Source organism: Cupressus sempervirens, chromosome 6 (genome assembly GCF_028749045.1).
Source record: "Cupressus sempervirens isolate cs-2001-9-10 chromosome 6, ASM2874904v1, whole genome shotgun sequence".
Taxonomy (NCBI): Eukaryota; Viridiplantae; Streptophyta; class Pinopsida; order Cupressales; family Cupressaceae; genus Cupressus; species Cupressus sempervirens.
In genome coordinates this window covers 95,356,087-95,373,838 of record NC_143123.1, presented here as the reverse complement: position 1 = coordinate 95,373,838, position 17,752 = coordinate 95,356,087, and the positions used below count along the sequence as shown (strand labels likewise).

Sequence of the window (17,752 nt, the reverse complement as noted above, 5' to 3'; positions counted from 1 at the left end):
GGAACTTTTTGTGTGATAGAAGGTGCTTGAACTTCTTCAAAGCCATTATAATAGCAAGAGCTTGCTTCTCTACATAACTATATTTGTCGTCATACTCTTTAATCTCTTTACTAAGTAATAAGTTGCTCTTCATTCTTGTCATTTGATTGAGTTAAGACAATAGAAATACTGAACTCACCACCCAAGGTATAAAGAATAAAATTCTTTTCAAAATTTGGATTGATGAGAGAAGGGGTTGAGGCTATGGCTACCTTGATCTCTTCAAAACTTTCTTTCCCTTCCTTGGTCCATGAAAAGACCATGTTCCTTTTGAGCATAGTTGTAAGAGGTTTCTCCATGGTAGCTAAATTAGAATTAAATCTTCTTACAAAATTTATCCTACCAAGGAAACTTTGCAGCCCTTTCTTGTGACTAGAAAGAGAGAGAGAGAAAATATTTCCTTTTTTCTCTTTGGATCAGTGGTCAAACCATCCTTAGATACAATGTGTCCTAACAATATTCCTTGATTATTAGCAAAAATACACTTGCTTGGATTTAGGGATACTCCATACTCTCTACATCTTATGGATACTTGTCTGAGATGGTCCAAATGATAGAATGTGAAAGAGTTGGAGATGGAATAACTTGAGGCATCATTGGACTACTTGCCCCTAAATCAATCATGCAATTATGGACTAGCTTGTCCCCTATAATCAGAGAAACATAAAATGGAGGAGGTCTAACCTTTTTACTATTTTCTATCTCCCTTGATGGTTGTATAAGACTTTTGGCACTCTCCATGCTTGATGGCTAATCCTCTGGTTCAATGCTCTCCAATTCTCATTGCAACAACCTCTTTTGCATAAATATAGTCACAACAACATCCCACATAGAAATATTCACATTTGTCTTCTTCATCTGCTCTACCACACTGTATGAGGCATTAGGTGCTTTGGTAGAGTCCTTGGGAGTTGAATGTGCAAGAGGTGGAGATGGAATAACTTGAGGGCCACTCACATCTCCTCTACTATTATTTTTGCTTTGCTACTAAGGGACATTTGATTGATCATTTAATTCTTCTACACAAGATATTGCATCTAATTTTGAATTCTGATTAGGAGGAGGAATAACATCTTCAACAGCTCTTCTTTTGCTCCTAATGTTGTGATAAATGGAATCTTGGTTTACATAACAATGCTCTTCTACTTGATGATTCATGAAGGAGCAATCACTCTTTCATTGCAAATGTGAGGCATCTTTGAGTTGGCTTACATTGTCTGATTACCCTGCTATAGGCTCTAGAGTGGTCAAAACTAAATAGGATTCAGCCTTTTGACACATACAATAGGCATAGGAATAGTTGCAAGAAGGGTAGAAATCTTGCTCTTGAACCATATTATTTTGAGGGACCAAGGCCCTACTTTGATTTGCATTTGAAGTAGAAGCAGGACTATTCTGCCTATTTTGATCAAAGGAAGTATTCCCTTGATTATGATTTGGAGGCCTACCATTGTTTAGAGTTTGATATTGTAGTTAAGGAGCCTTAATACCCTGAGCTTGTTGCCTCTCCAAAATCACCACTTTGTTGCTCACTTTCTGCATCACAGAAAAGCTATCTTCCAACTTCTTCTCTTGACCTTGCAATCTCTTATCTATGTTCAACATCATAGACTGCATCATCTCCTTAATTTCATCCATTCCATTTGAAGATGTGGAAGCTTGAGGGGCTAGAGAAAGGGGTTGTGATGTAGAAGGTGTTAGAATAAGGACTATTGTTGGTTGGTGATTTGAAATATCAAGTACGAAGGGCATAGGAGGCCTTGAAGATAACTTACCTCCTTGTATCAACATGTTTTTTGCCCTTATTGCTATTTTATAAGCATCAGGTAATGTATCTCCTCCAATGGTTTGGATTGTAGTGGAAATATCACTGTTAAAAGATCTAAGGTAATGTAAGAATGCATTACCAGGAGTAGGCTTCACTAGAGTAGGTACTCTATCCCATGTCTTGTAAAATCTGTAGTTAAAATTAGTCATGTATTCATGGGGGGCTCTTTTTATAGTAGTCAATTGTTCTAAAAGTGAAAGGTGGTCACTTTTTTCCACAAAATGTTTGCATAGAGCTACTCCTAACCCATCCCAATCTATTATAAAATTGTGAGGCAACCCTTTATACCATTGTAGTGCTTTTCCTTTCAAGAATGAAGCTAGAAGCTTAACTGCAACATCATCTTCAGAAATTCCATGTATATTACACACATTTATGACCTCTTGAATATGTTCTAAGGGGGAAATAGAAGTTTCACTAGTAAACTTAGGTATACTTTTAAGAGTTGGTACTGGTATGTCATGTCTTTGGGCTAATAGGAGAGGACTTCCACCATTAAAGGTGGAAAAAGCATGAGCTCTAGCCATGTAAGAAAGTGATCTATTGATATTAGCAGATGGTATTCTAGGTTGAGATCTAACAACAGGAGTAGAAATGGATCTTGCAGGGGTATGTGTTAATGTTGCACTCCTAACTGGTGATAAAGATACTCTAGTCTTTCTTCTTCTAGGATTGGAAAATGAAAGCTCTTGGTATTGAAACTTACCTCTAGAAGATGCCCCCATTTAAGCTTTAGACATGAATCACAATAACTATGGTCTAAAACTAGATGTGATTGATGTAGAGTCGCCAAGTGCTTTGTGGAAATGAGCCTCTTGAAGGCCTAGAATATGGAGAGTAGCACTATCTTCTTAGCATCAACTTGAAATTCTTCTCTTTTGACACCAATAGACTTTGAAATATTTTGAATATTAGTTCCACCAGGCGTGCCAACAACTATTGCCACAAAATTTTGTAGCCTTATCCAAATTTTTTAGCTAAAGACAACCTTGTGAAACATGGAAACAACCTCCAAAATGTGGTACTTGAACTATGAGGTTGAGTCTCTTGAGAAGGTTGGCTTCCTTTACTAATAGGATGCATTTAACTACTTTTAAAGGGGAAAAGGGGAGAAGGCATGCATAGAATCATTAACCTAATATATCCTAAAGAGGTAATGCACCAAAATAGAGTGTTCAAACCAATCTCTACCCATACATGCACACTTGAAATATTATGACATCAAAGATATACAGATTCAAACTTGTTCAAATCCAACAATCACATGTAGATTAGAAAACCAAAATGAATAACACAAGGAAGAAGAGAGTTCACTTATATATCATTCATAGGTCAAAAGAGATACAATCATGCAAATTATAGATAGACACAAAACATTGAAGAGAGGCAAATGGATCTTACACAGTCATCAATGGCTGAAGGAGATAAAGAAAAATGTCATTAGGTCCAAAGGCAAAGGGGATATATAGTGAACTTGTAGAGCAATATTAGAGAAATAGAGAAGAGTTGACCCTAACAAAGAATTACAACTTTTCCTTTTTACTTCAAGCATAACTAAGATATTTCTTATTGAAAGTTACTCCACAGCTGTTGCTATTAAGTTCTTAGAGAACAACCAAGGTGATCCAAAAAATAGATTTCAACTGATACACTTGCAGAGCATGAGAATGATGAAACCCTGACGTGGAAGAAACCCTGAAGTGATAGAAATGGCACCAATCAATGCTAGAATTCCTCAAAAATGGACAATCAGGTGGTGGAAGGAATGCCTTTGCATCATTTCTAGCACAGCAATAACTCTGGGGAGGTGTGATCGATCAGAAAGATTAGATCACATGAAAAACCCTATCTTTCTCCTTCTTGGCTTAACAAATCAGCAAAATCAACAGTTAAATTGGGTCATGCAATTGGAAAGCACTACATGGACCAGTAATATTATTTCATTTTGTCAGTTTGTGAAGTCCTCATGAGTTTGACAGCTTAATCATTTTAATTGTGCCACCCTTTCAACTTAACCACGATGTTTTATGAAATAGTAACTTAACCAAAAAGTGACTACAGTTGTTACCTTTCAAACTGGCCCCGTCATGTATGCCTATCAAACTCTCACTTTGTCACATGAAATAACTACCTTGCATCTTTGCAAAGTAACAAAGTGACAACCACAAATCTTATCCCATCTTATGGTTCTGAAACTTCATTAATCTTATCAACGCATCAACCAATAGAAAACATGGCCCCATGCTAGCTCATCTAACACCTTGTCCACTTCACTCATAGCTCATAAGAGAAAATAGAACCAAAAATCCACATACAAATTGAAACTTTCCAGTCGTACCCTTGTCTGACAACTCACCAACCATGAAGAAAGGGGGAACCACCTTGTACACATGTCATGTTGTCGCTTTCTCACAAAAACTAAAGTTCATGCCTTTTGTCAAAGTGAGATTGCGACGGCCGTAGATCTTAGAAGATTAGACTTTAGAGAAGTTGAACCAACTAATGACTATGCTAACTAAGGAAATGGGCCCATGGAGCTACATGAAAACATGTTGCTTTGTCTCTATGACAAAAGGGACTATATTTTCTGATAGTGATAAAGCAACAACCCTTGATCCTTCTACATCGAACGATAATCATGATGCAGGCCCATGGAAAAAATTTAACACAAAAAACACTTAGGAAAATATATAACCAAGGTCTTAAAGATTTATTTTCACGTGCCCTAATTTTAATATTTCAAATATAAGAATGTTACGGGGTTTAAATTCAAATATCTCTCAGTTTTGGCAGGAAGGTGAAATTAGCCGACAATTACCTTGTCGGACACTTTCAGAACGAACTTGCAAGGACACTTGCTTGGAGGAGTTGTGATCTCCTAATGCCAAAACTCTAGCACTAGTAGAAATTTTTGTACCTAAAGCTAGTCAAAATTAAGACCTTTTTAATTCATGCAATAAATGTGGTTTGCATGCAATTAGAATGTAGACAATACAGTAACCCTTAAAGAGACCCTAGCAAAATGCTGCCATACATTATTTAATAGTGAGAACATAGTAAGGTTTAGTTAAAGATTATTTTGATGAAGAAATTATTTTTAGAAAAAAATGTTTTTATAAGAAATTAGCAAATTACAATTGCTCAAAAAAATGATAAAGTGTTTAGCTGCTAAATATTGTCAGAATAATTAATCTATCTATTTCTAGAATATTCAAATAATATGCTTCAACTAAAAATTTTCTATTAGAAATGTCATATTTTGATTCATAGTTATTTATTATGATTAAACTAGAAGAAGGTTTTTGATGCAAAAGCATCCTGGGTTGCCTTGCTATCTTGGTCATCTTTGTTCATTCTACCAGTTAGTGTCAAGTTCTAGTGGTTGTCGAGTTGCAGTCATTGTCAAGTTCCTCTATGTGCTAAGTTAACCAGTGTTGGTTGACTATTTTTGTAAGTGAATTGTCTAATTTTAATCTCGTGTTCCTAGTTGTGCTAGGTAAACTTAATGTTTGGTGATGTTTGGTTCCTTCTTTGACTGAGTTTGTCTATGATTGCTTCTTAGTGTGAGCTAACTTGTGTATTTAATTTGGATCATGACTTTCATGTAAGGATCTTATCTTGGGATGTGTGAAAATCATTTTAAGGTCGGTCTTCTATTATGTAATGATATAGAATCTTTTGTAAGCTATTTTAGCAAGCATAAATATGGGTGTTTAGGTTTAGGTTAAGAGATTGCTTAGAGAGACTAGATGGGAATGTGAAGTAGAAGAGCTGGAATTCTGAATTAAGGACCTGTGAAAATTCTAAGTTTGGGATTTTGTTAATCTTGTTGGATGTAACCCAGAAGGCCTTACAACTAGGCATGTATGTTGTGAAATTGGATGAATCAATAAAGAAATTGTTGTTCTCTTTCCTTGGTGTTGTTTTGTGTTGTTTTCTTCCATTGTGTTTACTCGGCAAGGTGATTGGATAGTTAGGTGTGCTTCTGGCCCTAGCTATTCACATCCTCCTTGCATTAGTTAGTGAATCTAGGATTAGAAGGTTTGATTAAACACTTGATCACATTGGGTAAATATAAGATTAGAAGGTATGAGTGAAACCTAATCAAATAAGGTAAATCTAAGATTAGAACTTTTGAGTGAACACATAATTAAACAAGAGTTGTATGCAGCAAGAGTCCTAGCATTTGTAGAAAATGAAAAATGACTTTTGTAATTGGGGGAGTATGGGGAGGTGTGCTCCATAATACTGATAATAATGTAAAAAGAAAATGTTAAAAAAGACAAACAAGTTAATATCAATATCTCTTAGACAACAATTACTAAGGAGAGGAGAGGACCTAATTCCATGACAATATGTTCTAGTTATTATATGGTTCCTATATAATTTCTAAGCTAGATTTTAGTGTTGTAAATTAAAAATGATCCTTTAACAACTATGGTATTGCAAAATCTATATATATAGGAAGGCTTTATCCATTAAACTAGGCAACAATAAAATATGCAATTTAGTTTACTTTGACATTGACAAATCAACAACCAAGTTTTCCTTTTTTGACTTCTTGTGTGCATATTATTAACATCAAACATTGGGAAAGCCTTATATGTTACCTAACTAAATTAAAACTACTTGAATAGTGAATTTTAATACAATTTTAGAAACTGCCTTGTCCAAAGGAGAATAAAACTCACAACATTAGCATCTCAAAAATCTACAATGTTTGGACACTAGCATAAATTCCAACAAAGTGAGGGGGAAATGGAAATTGAGCAAAAGAGTATAAGAATGTCATTTACTATGTGCATGTATTGTTTGGTTACACTCATGTTAAAACTCTATTGTTGTGTGCAAACACATTGATAGCTACAATGATTTTGAAATCTTAGCATTCATTTTTAGTCAGATTTCTTAATGAAAACTTCTAAAAATCAATAAAAACTATTTAAACAACCTTATTCCTATTCCATTTTTCTACAACCAAACAATTGATTAACAAATTCCCAATTGAATTCCAAGTGAACCAAATAGGATTGGAATTGCCCTTTTCTATTCTTGTTCCCCATTTCCATTCCCATTCCATTTTTCTATTCTAATTTTCAATTCCTATGCCAGCAACCAAATGGGCCCTTAAGGCACTAGCTAAAATAGTGATGGCCAATCACAAATTAGGAAGATGGGGCAAGAAAATATATTAATACAATGTAATAATTATAGACCGTAGGTTAAGAGAAATTTGCACAATTATGGAACATCTAATAATTGGTGAAAAAAATGATGTGAAAACACAAATCTCTTCCTATAATCAAGATTGATATGATAAACTTGTTATTTTATATGTAAAATCAATTGAATTGAAATTTTCTCCTATGATTTTATTTGGCAAAAACTTAAAAATTTAAATTGAATAAAAAAATCTGATTAAGAAGTTTAATTCAAATTTTAAACAAAGGTTACGTGTAGCTTTAGTCCCTGCCTAACCTAAAGTGGAGGAGTAGCAAAGAGCCTTTGAAAATTGGTTATTAGTAGGAGAGAATAAACAATTATCAGTAGGAGAAGATAAATAGCAGGAAGCCTAAGGACCCCATACAAAGAAGTAGAAAAGTCACAAATTAAGCTCACAATTGAGTTCTTTACATTAATCTTCTCCATACCCATAACCACCACTTATATGTTGTGAAGTAACAATATCATACAATGAATTCATGTATCATGTGGAAACAAAATAGTAATTCCCATATCATTGTTAGAGGATCTATAAAAAAATAAAAACAAAAATAAATTGTTTGTCAATGGATTTGATTAAAGGAAGCTTTATGCAAAAATGTTTCAATCATTCCTTGAAGATTTTGTGGAGGTATAGAGACTCTGCATTAGATATATCAAACACCGGAGTTGAACCATTTATGCTAAAATTGTATAGAAAGGTGTTAAATAAAAAGTATTGAAATCATATAGAAGGGTGTTAAATAAAAAGTCTTGGCTAAGGATTGAAAAGGCATCCAACGTAAAACGAAGTTCTTGTAAACCCCAATTTCACCATTAGTCATTGAACCATATCAATCTACTACTAGAATTTGAAGTTTTTTTATTGGATATTTCTTTATTTGTATTATATGTTATGCATTTTATTATAGATTTTATTATTGGATATTGTTTTATTTAATGATAATATATTGAATAATAATTAATAGAAATTAATAATTAGTAAATACTATTAGTTTAGTAATAAATATTCAACCATATTAAATATTAAATTTCACACTGTGTGATTGTTAATGTTGGATCACCTAGGTTCAAACCCCACTAGGACATTATTGATAAGTTGGTCTTTGATGAGTGACCTTGACAATTCAAAACTCTCAAACAAGAAAATGCTTACATACACATTGATATATGTTATTTATTTATTTATATAAACATCAAAATTAAACATACTATTAGAGCTTCTTGAATAGAAGCTCCACTTTGCATAAAATATTTTTTAAAAATAAATATATAATAAATTAAATTTTAATTTAGCAATATTAGGAATAGGAATGGCTATTCCAATAACATTTATTTTTTGGAATGAGTATAAGCTCATTTTAGAGGCAAGATATTATAATTGATGAACCAAACATAAAATAGAAAATGTATTCCAAATTTTCTATTTAAACTAAACATGCCCAAAAAGAATTCAATTCTGGTTTACCTAGGATAGTGGACTCCATTTAGGATTTATTATTAAAAGAGTGCCTCAATCAAGGTTACACTAGAGAGATGATGTACATAACATGAGGAGACAATGGAGCATGAGTTGACACAAACAAATGATGTACATCACCATAAAAACTCGCACAAAAACAAAATGGAAGTGTGAGCAATCCCAAGGTAAACCTAAAAAACACACTAGAATTGAATAGATAAAGTTAGAAAATAATGTTTTTTTAGAACTAGATTCCAGGGTTGTTGGATGTGAGAACGAAAGACATCGTATGCCTTTATCATTTAAAATAACAAGATTATTTTTGTCCTATACTACATTCATTATGATCATATCGTATGATATAATTCCAAAGTAGACAACAAAATACTCATCTATGAATTATGTTGTATATATTTCTTCAATCAATCCTTTAGGTCACAGTCGAGATATTTTCAAAAAGTAACTAAACTTTTAAAATGAAAAAGCAACCTTAAAGGATAGAGATGAAGGAAGTCTTGAAAACGAAGGGCATGAACATACCCTTAAAAACATCATATACTTACAAAGACATAAGAAAATGACAATAAACAGGCGTACCCTGGGAAAAGTTCTCCTAGGCATAGAGAAAATTCTAGAGCAGTAAAAGTATTTCAGGTGTGTTGGGCTCCAAAAATTTACATAGGCTGATGAAGGTACAGCTCTGATACCACTTGATGTCGGTACGCTCTGATACCACTGACGAAGGGCCACACCACCCTTACCAAATCACAACCAAGAATGCAACAATATGAAGACAATTTTATTATACTTGAAAATCCAATAGTAATTACAATAACATTTTTGCAAGATCTCTCAAGATCCAATCCAAACCCAAGCTAGTCCAGACCCACACTTTGGTAGAAACCTCCAAGATCTCAACTTGTGCTCGCAAGCCACCAAGCAACCTCCTTGTTTCTAAACCATAGTCACTAGCTCTTCTCCAACATTATCCAAGATCCAAGTGTAAACTACCTCACATTTGGCGCTCTGTCTACACACTCACAAGTCCATCACAATCCTACTATAAACTGCCTCACATTCGGCGCTCTGTCCACAGACTTAGGAAAACTCACTCTTCACTTCCTCCTTCTCTTTCACACCTTGAAGCCTTCCAAGCTTTCCAAGCTTCACCTTCCACAACTTCTACTTCTCAAGCTTCTACTCCTCGAGCTTCCACTTCTCAAGCTTCTCCTTGAGCTTGATTAGAAATGCTCATATGCCTTGCTTAAATAGGACTTACCACCCCATGCATGACTTATCCACAAGCTTCTAGAATTCCTCCACAACCTTCTACAACTTCCACAACCTTCTACAATATCCACAACTTTCTACAATATTCATAACTTTCTAGAATTCTACCCATACACCTTGATAAATGAAATGACAATCATTTATTTTTTTATTTTTTCTATTATGCCGCCTATGCACCTCGAAAATAGAAATCCTCTTTTCCTTTCTTTTCTCCTTTTTTCTTTTTTTATTTTTTTATTATTTCTCCTCTAATTTTCGTCACTTTCTCTCTCCTCCACAATTATTTTTTTTTCCAATTTTTTAATTTTTATTTTTTTTATTTTTATTTTTTCAATAATTTTCCCATGCAAGATGCTCCTACATCATAGGCCCTCTTGAATATTACATCTATCCATATTACCTCCAACATTTACAGTCCATTGTAATGAAAAATGCGAAGAATATAGAAGCCCACAGTCTTGAACCAAAGGAGGGGCGAATTTAATGGAGAGTGAACAACGATAAAAAATTTAGATCATGAAACCTATTATTAAATTTTTCTAATGGACAATGATAAAATTTGAGATTCTAAAAATTATTATTCAATTTATAGAAAAAACAAAGATTCATTTGTAAATAACAAATCACATAAAACCCTAAGGCTAGTGTAGTATTAGAATTTGTGTCGAATGATAAACATTATAAAAATCGGAAATACACAAATTATAGTTCTAGGCAAAATTATAATATATATGTTGTATTTGAAAATGAAAGAAAACATATTCTTTCAACATGACGCTTAATTAAATATCTAGTAGTAGGATTAAACATAATTTTTTTCAATAAAGATTACGACTCCAATGGGGAACACACAAAACTCTCATCCTGATATATCTTTCTTGCTAAGCTAAAATCTAATGTGGCATTCAATTGATTTTAATCATATGACTTTTTATGAATCATATGACTCTTTTTAAGTTAGTTTATAGAAGAAACTTACGAAACAACAATTTGTCAAGGCTCTTATTAGCCAAGAGCTCATAAACAAGTAGGTGTACTGAGCCTTCTACTACGCAACATCCAAGAATCTTTGCAAGGCTACGATGTTGAATTTTAGCCACTGACTTAACCTCATTTAGACACCGCTATTTGTACTCCATTTGACATTATACCGTAGTTAAAAAGAAAACACATAAATCTGTAATGAATTCCACAACTCAATAAAATTGCACTACGCTACCAATATATTGTAAATTCAAGATTTAAAAGGAAAAAAAAGCCCCTAACATTGCTAACCTCCTCATTTTTTATACACTTACATACCAAATACTGCATTTCCAAAATGCTTGTAGAGCTTTACTAAGCATACACCCCCAAATACTTATACATCATCAAATAGCTATAAAATATTGCATCACTAATAATGTTATTTGAAAACATAAAATCAGATTAATTACTTCATAAGCATTAAAAAATTATTGAAAGAGACTCGAGAGAATCTGATATACAAGAGAAAATTGAATGAACACAATAAGTCATGCCAGTAGACCAATGACTAGACAAATGGAAACCTAGAAAAACGTAATGTTAGAATCGGCGTTCTCTGGTTGAAGGTCCCAACTGTCACTATTTTGGCTGAAATTCTTGACTCTGCAGAATAATCAGTAAGATTCACTTGCAGAAATCCTATACCAAATTGCTCAATTTCAACCAAGCAAATAATCATAGCCATGACCAGGGGGATAAAAAATTTAAAGACTGCATATTTGAAACAGATTTTTTTTTGTTCAGACTCGCTAAGGTCAAACAGGCTGATGAAATGGGCTATCCTTAAACATCACATATTAAGGAGAAAATTAAGTTTGAAAAAAATAAGTCAACTTTGACTATTTAACACTTTTAGTCTTGAAATGAAATTTAGTGTGTGATGTTTAAATCGTCCGAACGAAGTGACATTGTTTCTAATATGTCAACATGACGCAACCTACACACCTTGAACGATAGATTGAATGTCTATAATTCCACTTCAAACCATTGTTGAACCTCTTTCAGAACTTCTACATCCATTTTGAGGCTGAAAGTTATCGAGCAATGGACATCCACAACTCTAAATGGAAAAATCATTTTAGACTCAGTATGTTTTAGAGGTGTCACCAACTTGAGAAGAATGTGTATGCAAGAAGTGGAAGGGCTGATTAAACAAGTGGTCTCCTTGCATGCCTGCTAAATGGAGAAGCATAAACAATGCATGTGAGGAGTTTTTTAAATGTCAGCTGCAAACTACAGATTTTTAATTCATTTTGCTGATTGATAAAAGAAAATACTACCAGAAAAACAATTTCAAAGAATCAAAAAATATATAAATAACAAAGTAAAAAATCAACAATTACAAATGAAGAGGGAAGACCATAGGTTAATTTTGTTGCACGAATTTCAAAGACTGGTTAATAGAAAGAAAGAGAGGCCAAAACTTTAGTCTGAGGGACTAAAGAACAGATTAAGATGTTTAATTCAAATTAGAAAACTAAACTTTTGGTATTTGTATTTGTATGAGAAGATAGACTCGAACTGTTAATAGATTAGGGCACCCACTCATTTTTGAAATGCAAAATACAAACGCAACATAACAAATGCGACTCCGCTGGGGATCGAACCCAGAATCTCTGGTTTCGTAGACCAGCGCCTTATCCATTGGGCCACGGAGTCGGAGTTGTTTTGTCCCTTTTCAAAAGGATTTTTGACGCAGCTGAGGGTGTCCGAAAAGTTCACAATTCCACTATCCAAGGGACGTCGGAAGAGTTATACGCAACCGATAAATAAAAAGTTGTTTTAAAAAGTCAGATATATGTATTTACAACTATAGGACTTCGCTTGAATCCTTTATATAATTTAATACGTAGTATGTCTCTTTATTTATTGCTAAAGTTGAGTGTTTATGGAAAAAATTTAAAAGTTGAGTTTGCAAAGGCTTGTGATCTTATATATAGATGAAGTACAAATTGTATTAGGTTTTATTATTCTTGCAATTATGATTTAATGTTTAAAAAATACTTATAATAGCAAAGATTGAAGTAGTCAATTGAGAAGGTCTTTAAAATCTTTGCAAACTTTATATAGTACAAAAGATAGAAGTGGTTGATTGGGAATAGTCTAAACAATACATTAAATATGGCATTTGTTGATTGTCTTATGGAACAATCTAAACTCTAACACTCTGTATTTTTCTAAGTTTTTAGGAAAATTATTCCTCCATTGTATGAAATTAACCTTTAAAAATTCTAAAATTGTGTCTACATTAAAAACATATAATATTTTATTTAGAGTTTTTTCAAACACGAATTAATAAAATAGGAGTTAAAGCAAATGATGTGTATTTGTAATTTTCTATTGAAAGGATGGACATGTTTTCACAAAATTCAATGCAAGTGATAACCCTCAACAGGTTAAGATTGAGAGGAGTAACTTTATATAATCAAACTAATACTTGTAAGATAATATAGAATGAAATCATTTTAGTACAGAAAACACATACAATAAGATATACTCCTAAGAAAACCCCTTTCAAGAGGAACTAGCCTCCAAAAGTACACCCAATGTATCATCAACAATAAATCTAGCTATGATATATTAGCAATGAACCACTTTCTATATCATGATCAAGAAGTAGAAAATGTATCACCTTTATCACATCTCCAACCTATGAGCAATCAAGTAGTATCACATCTATAGGCATGCCACAATGTGACAACCAAGACCAGAAAGAGATCAATATTCTTTAGTTGTGAATAAATTGACAACATAACCTTACCTCCTAGCTACTTCCTTTAAAAAAATAGTCATCCCAAGAAACCTCTATATAAACAAGGATCAATAAGAAAACCAAGTTTTCTAATCAATGCACCTAATGACTTTTCTAATGTCAAACTAAGTTTGACTCTAGATCTAAGAAACATTACAACCTCCAAGGAAAAATCTACATCTTTAATTTGAACTCTTTCTCAAGATGGCATCTCTTCATGTGACATCCCACATAAATATTTAGAATTCAAATAGGTGAATTCTTGCAAAACTCTATGAACACCTACATGCAAATAACTTGTCACATACAAGAAACTCTATACAACCAAAAGGTGCCTTGGAAGCATGAAGAAAAAATGTATATTACGATGATGTGTAATTACAAAGGGATTTGTTTCTTTTATAGACAAGAATAGTGCTAAAAATGGAAAAAGAAAGCTCAACCCAAAAAAGGAAAACCCTAGGATGAGATATTATTTATTAAAGGGCCTACGTTTAGGTTAAGTTACATGCATTTTCTCAATGTTAAATGCAACTAGTTTCTAGGAAAATATTCTTCCACTCAAAGTGGGGTATCCATTTTCGACCATAACTTTATAATTATATAAATATTTTATGTAAGGTGTGCCTTATACTATTTTAATACCTTCCCACTTGTTGTATGCATTTTCTACTCAATGTAGGATATGTTCATAACAATCTTATATCATTAACTTTAGTAAAGATATTGCAATAACTCGCTAACTTTAGTAAATAAATTGCAATAACTAAAGTTAAACATAAATGTTATATAATCATATGTGAGCAATATTTTTCCCTTTCACACAAATGAAACTTTAACTATCAAACAGAATATGAGAGAATATTTCTATATCCTACACTTGAACATAGGCTCAAAAGAAAAATCCAATATAAACATACATCCCATATCAATGGAATCAACCCATAATAGCTAATCCTACCTTGTACTTATTAACCTCATCTTTCGTTGTATTTCACAATCTCATCCTAGAAATTGACTTACCAATCAAATATATATCCTTCCAAATAGTTGTTTTCTATTTAAGGCTCATTCACATGAAAAGATGAAACATAATTAGAACACATCTAAAACTTGGTTGGATTAAACCTATCAAATAAAACTAGCATTTTCATAGTTTAAGGCATGCTCATATAAAAAGATAAAGAATAATTAGAACACATCCAAAACTTAGGTGGGTTAAGCCTACCAAATAATTATTGAATAAGAATGTTTAACTCACATCCAAGAATAGGTATTGGATCATTTTCCAAGAATAATGAAACCTTGTTGAGAGCCTCACTATTCTAACTCTTAATCTCTAAACCCCAAGAGATCTAGTATATTCTCATCCAATTTTTTCTAAACAAATGAAGTACACTACCAATCATCTCATGCCAACCAAAACTCTAACTAATGCACATAATGTTTGAGAATGTCTCTCTCCATAAAAAAATGATTATTGTAGTTATCTAGTCTCCAAATTATAACCAAGGCTTCCACTACACATATGGAAAAAATGTTGACTCAAATACTCGCTCTAGCCCCCAATGGTATAAATATTTACTAGAAAACATAATCTATTTTATATTTCCAACTAAACTATATATGCAAATTAGTCATCTCATGCCAAGGTTCCACTTAAGATCTATACTCTATCATGGTACAATCAAACATTGATGCCAAAACTCCCACTAATTTTTTTCTAGACCTACCTATAATATTATAACAAATGCATGATGAATTCTAGAAACTATTCATTTCAATGTAATCTCCAATTATATCCTCAAAATATTCTAATGACATCGTGATCAGCCATACATCTCCTAAAGTCTAAATATTTTGCACAACCTTAGTAAAATAAAGAACTCCAATTACTAAGCACTTTTTAAAGGAAAAGGAAAAACCACCATCTTTAAAACCAATAAAATAAAAATTCATAGCTCACTTTTCACTTACACAAAGCTCCCACAAAACTACAATCTTCAATTTTTCATGTCACTATCATGAATTTCCTCAAAATGCTTAGTAGACTATTTATATCTAACCCAAAAAATTACTTTTAACCATTTTCACTTCCAAAATTCCAGTAAAAAGTAATTTAGATTATTAAATAAAATCATTTCACTTCCTCAAAATAGTTGATAAAACATTGAGACTAATGAATTCAATTACTAAGCACTTTTTAAAGGAAAGGGAAAAACCACCATCTTTAAAACCAATAAAATAAAAATTCATGGCTCACTTTTCACTTACACAAAGCTCCCACAAAACTACAATCTACAATGTTTCATGTCAATGTCATGAATTTCCTCAAAATGCTTAGTAGACTATTTATATCTAACCCAAACAATTACATTTAACCATTTTCACTTCCAAAATTCTAGTAAAAAGTAATTTAGACCATTAAATAAAATCATTTTACTTCCTCAAAATAGTTGATAAAACATTGAGACTAATGAATTAAGGTGTCTTAATGATTAATTTTTTTCTTTATTATTTATCAAACCATGAGATATCAATATGATGATACTTTGAGGCATCCCTAAGCATCTAGGCATACCTGATTGAAACTTTTTGGTGTAATAGATCACACAAGTAAAATCACAATTATGCATTATTTTTTCAAAAATAAAAATACAAATTTACAATCCAAAATTATCCAAGAGATCTCACTTAGGTGTTATTTCTTCTTCTTTGTATATATTGCTTGGAGTGCATAGCCTTTAAAGTATTACATTGATAATAGCTTGAGAAAAAATTGGCATCAACTTTGACTCACCACCATCAATGGAATCAATAGCTTGAGCAAAGATTCAAAAAAAAATTCCTACATGACGAATTATGGTGGTAATGGCTTGATTCCTTCTCAAGACTACTTTCAATCCCCTTTCTTTCAAAAAATTAATTTTATTTTTTCACTTTTTGATATATTATGGCAAGTATATGTGTACTAGTATATAATTTTACTTATGTAATTATGTGACTTGTCCATGTAGTAAGTTAGGTAGGGTGGTAGGTAGGATATTTTTCTTTATATACTTTCAATCCTCTCTTATGTACTCACTCACTTATTCTATACAATCATCTTCATTTATTTATTAGTATTTTTATTGTTGTCTCCATTTGCCTATTTTTATGGGCTAAATTACACATGGTAAAAGAGCCTTTGCTAGAACCATGGAGATGAATAATGTTGCAAAAATGATTATATGGATACTTTGGAGTGAGGGCTATGATTTCATTTTGGTTGTGAGGGCTAGAATATATGCACTTTTTTCATTAATTAGATGATATTTATTAATTGCAATTGTGTAGGAGGGGAATGGAATCAACTACCCTAACCACAAAATAAGGGGGGGAGACCAAGATTCGCCTCCTAATATAGGCTTGATTAACATGAGATCAAGAGTCAATTTATGACCTTCTACCAAAAGGGGGAATTACTTCTCACTCACATCCACCTTAAGATGATTTTATGAAGGTAGATATGTAATATATCTAAAACATAGGGAAATGAAAATGTGTATTGAAATGAAGAAGGGAGGATGATATACCTTGCAAAATACAAACCAATAAATGGGTTGTCAAACAATCTCTAAAATGGTTGAATCTTGTAAATTGGATTGGAATATGTGAGTTCTACAAAACCTAGAAATCATTTGGTTGTCTGGTGGAGCCAAATTTTGTCAATAAGGTCAACTTTCAGAGTCGGGTCGACTTGGCAAGGATGAAGTGCATCCCTACTCATTAGTGTATGAATGCAAACAAATTTTGAGTCTTCAAAGGTCTGGGAAAAAGGATATTTGAGTTTGTACTATGTTTTTCCTTCTAAAATCCATATCTAGCAAGAAAAAGGTATTTTGTTTTTTGATGGATGGTTTTCCTTGGTCAAACCCTAGTTGAAGAATTAACCTTGAAATAAGATAAATAATAGAGAATGCTAGCAAGTAGTAGAAGTATATCTAACATGAAGCAATGTAAATCTTCATTAGAATAAACAAAATATGGTGTTATGAGTTCTCTTATTGCATGGTTATATTTACTTCTCAACATTATTAGTTTACTTTCATATGCAAGTTATAAGGTTATTAATAATATCTAGTTTTTGGGC

General features: G+C 32.5%; 1 non-coding gene across 1 annotated transcript; it reads right to left on the bottom strand.

Moving 5' to 3' along the window:
* Positions 1–12,454: 12,454 nt before the first annotated feature.
* On the bottom strand, positions 12,455–12,527 carry TRNAR-ACG (transfer RNA arginine (anticodon ACG)). The gene has a single exon. It is a non-coding gene; the product is annotated as a tRNA-Arg (tRNA).
* Between the last annotated feature and the right edge of the window lie 5,225 nt (positions 12,528–17,752).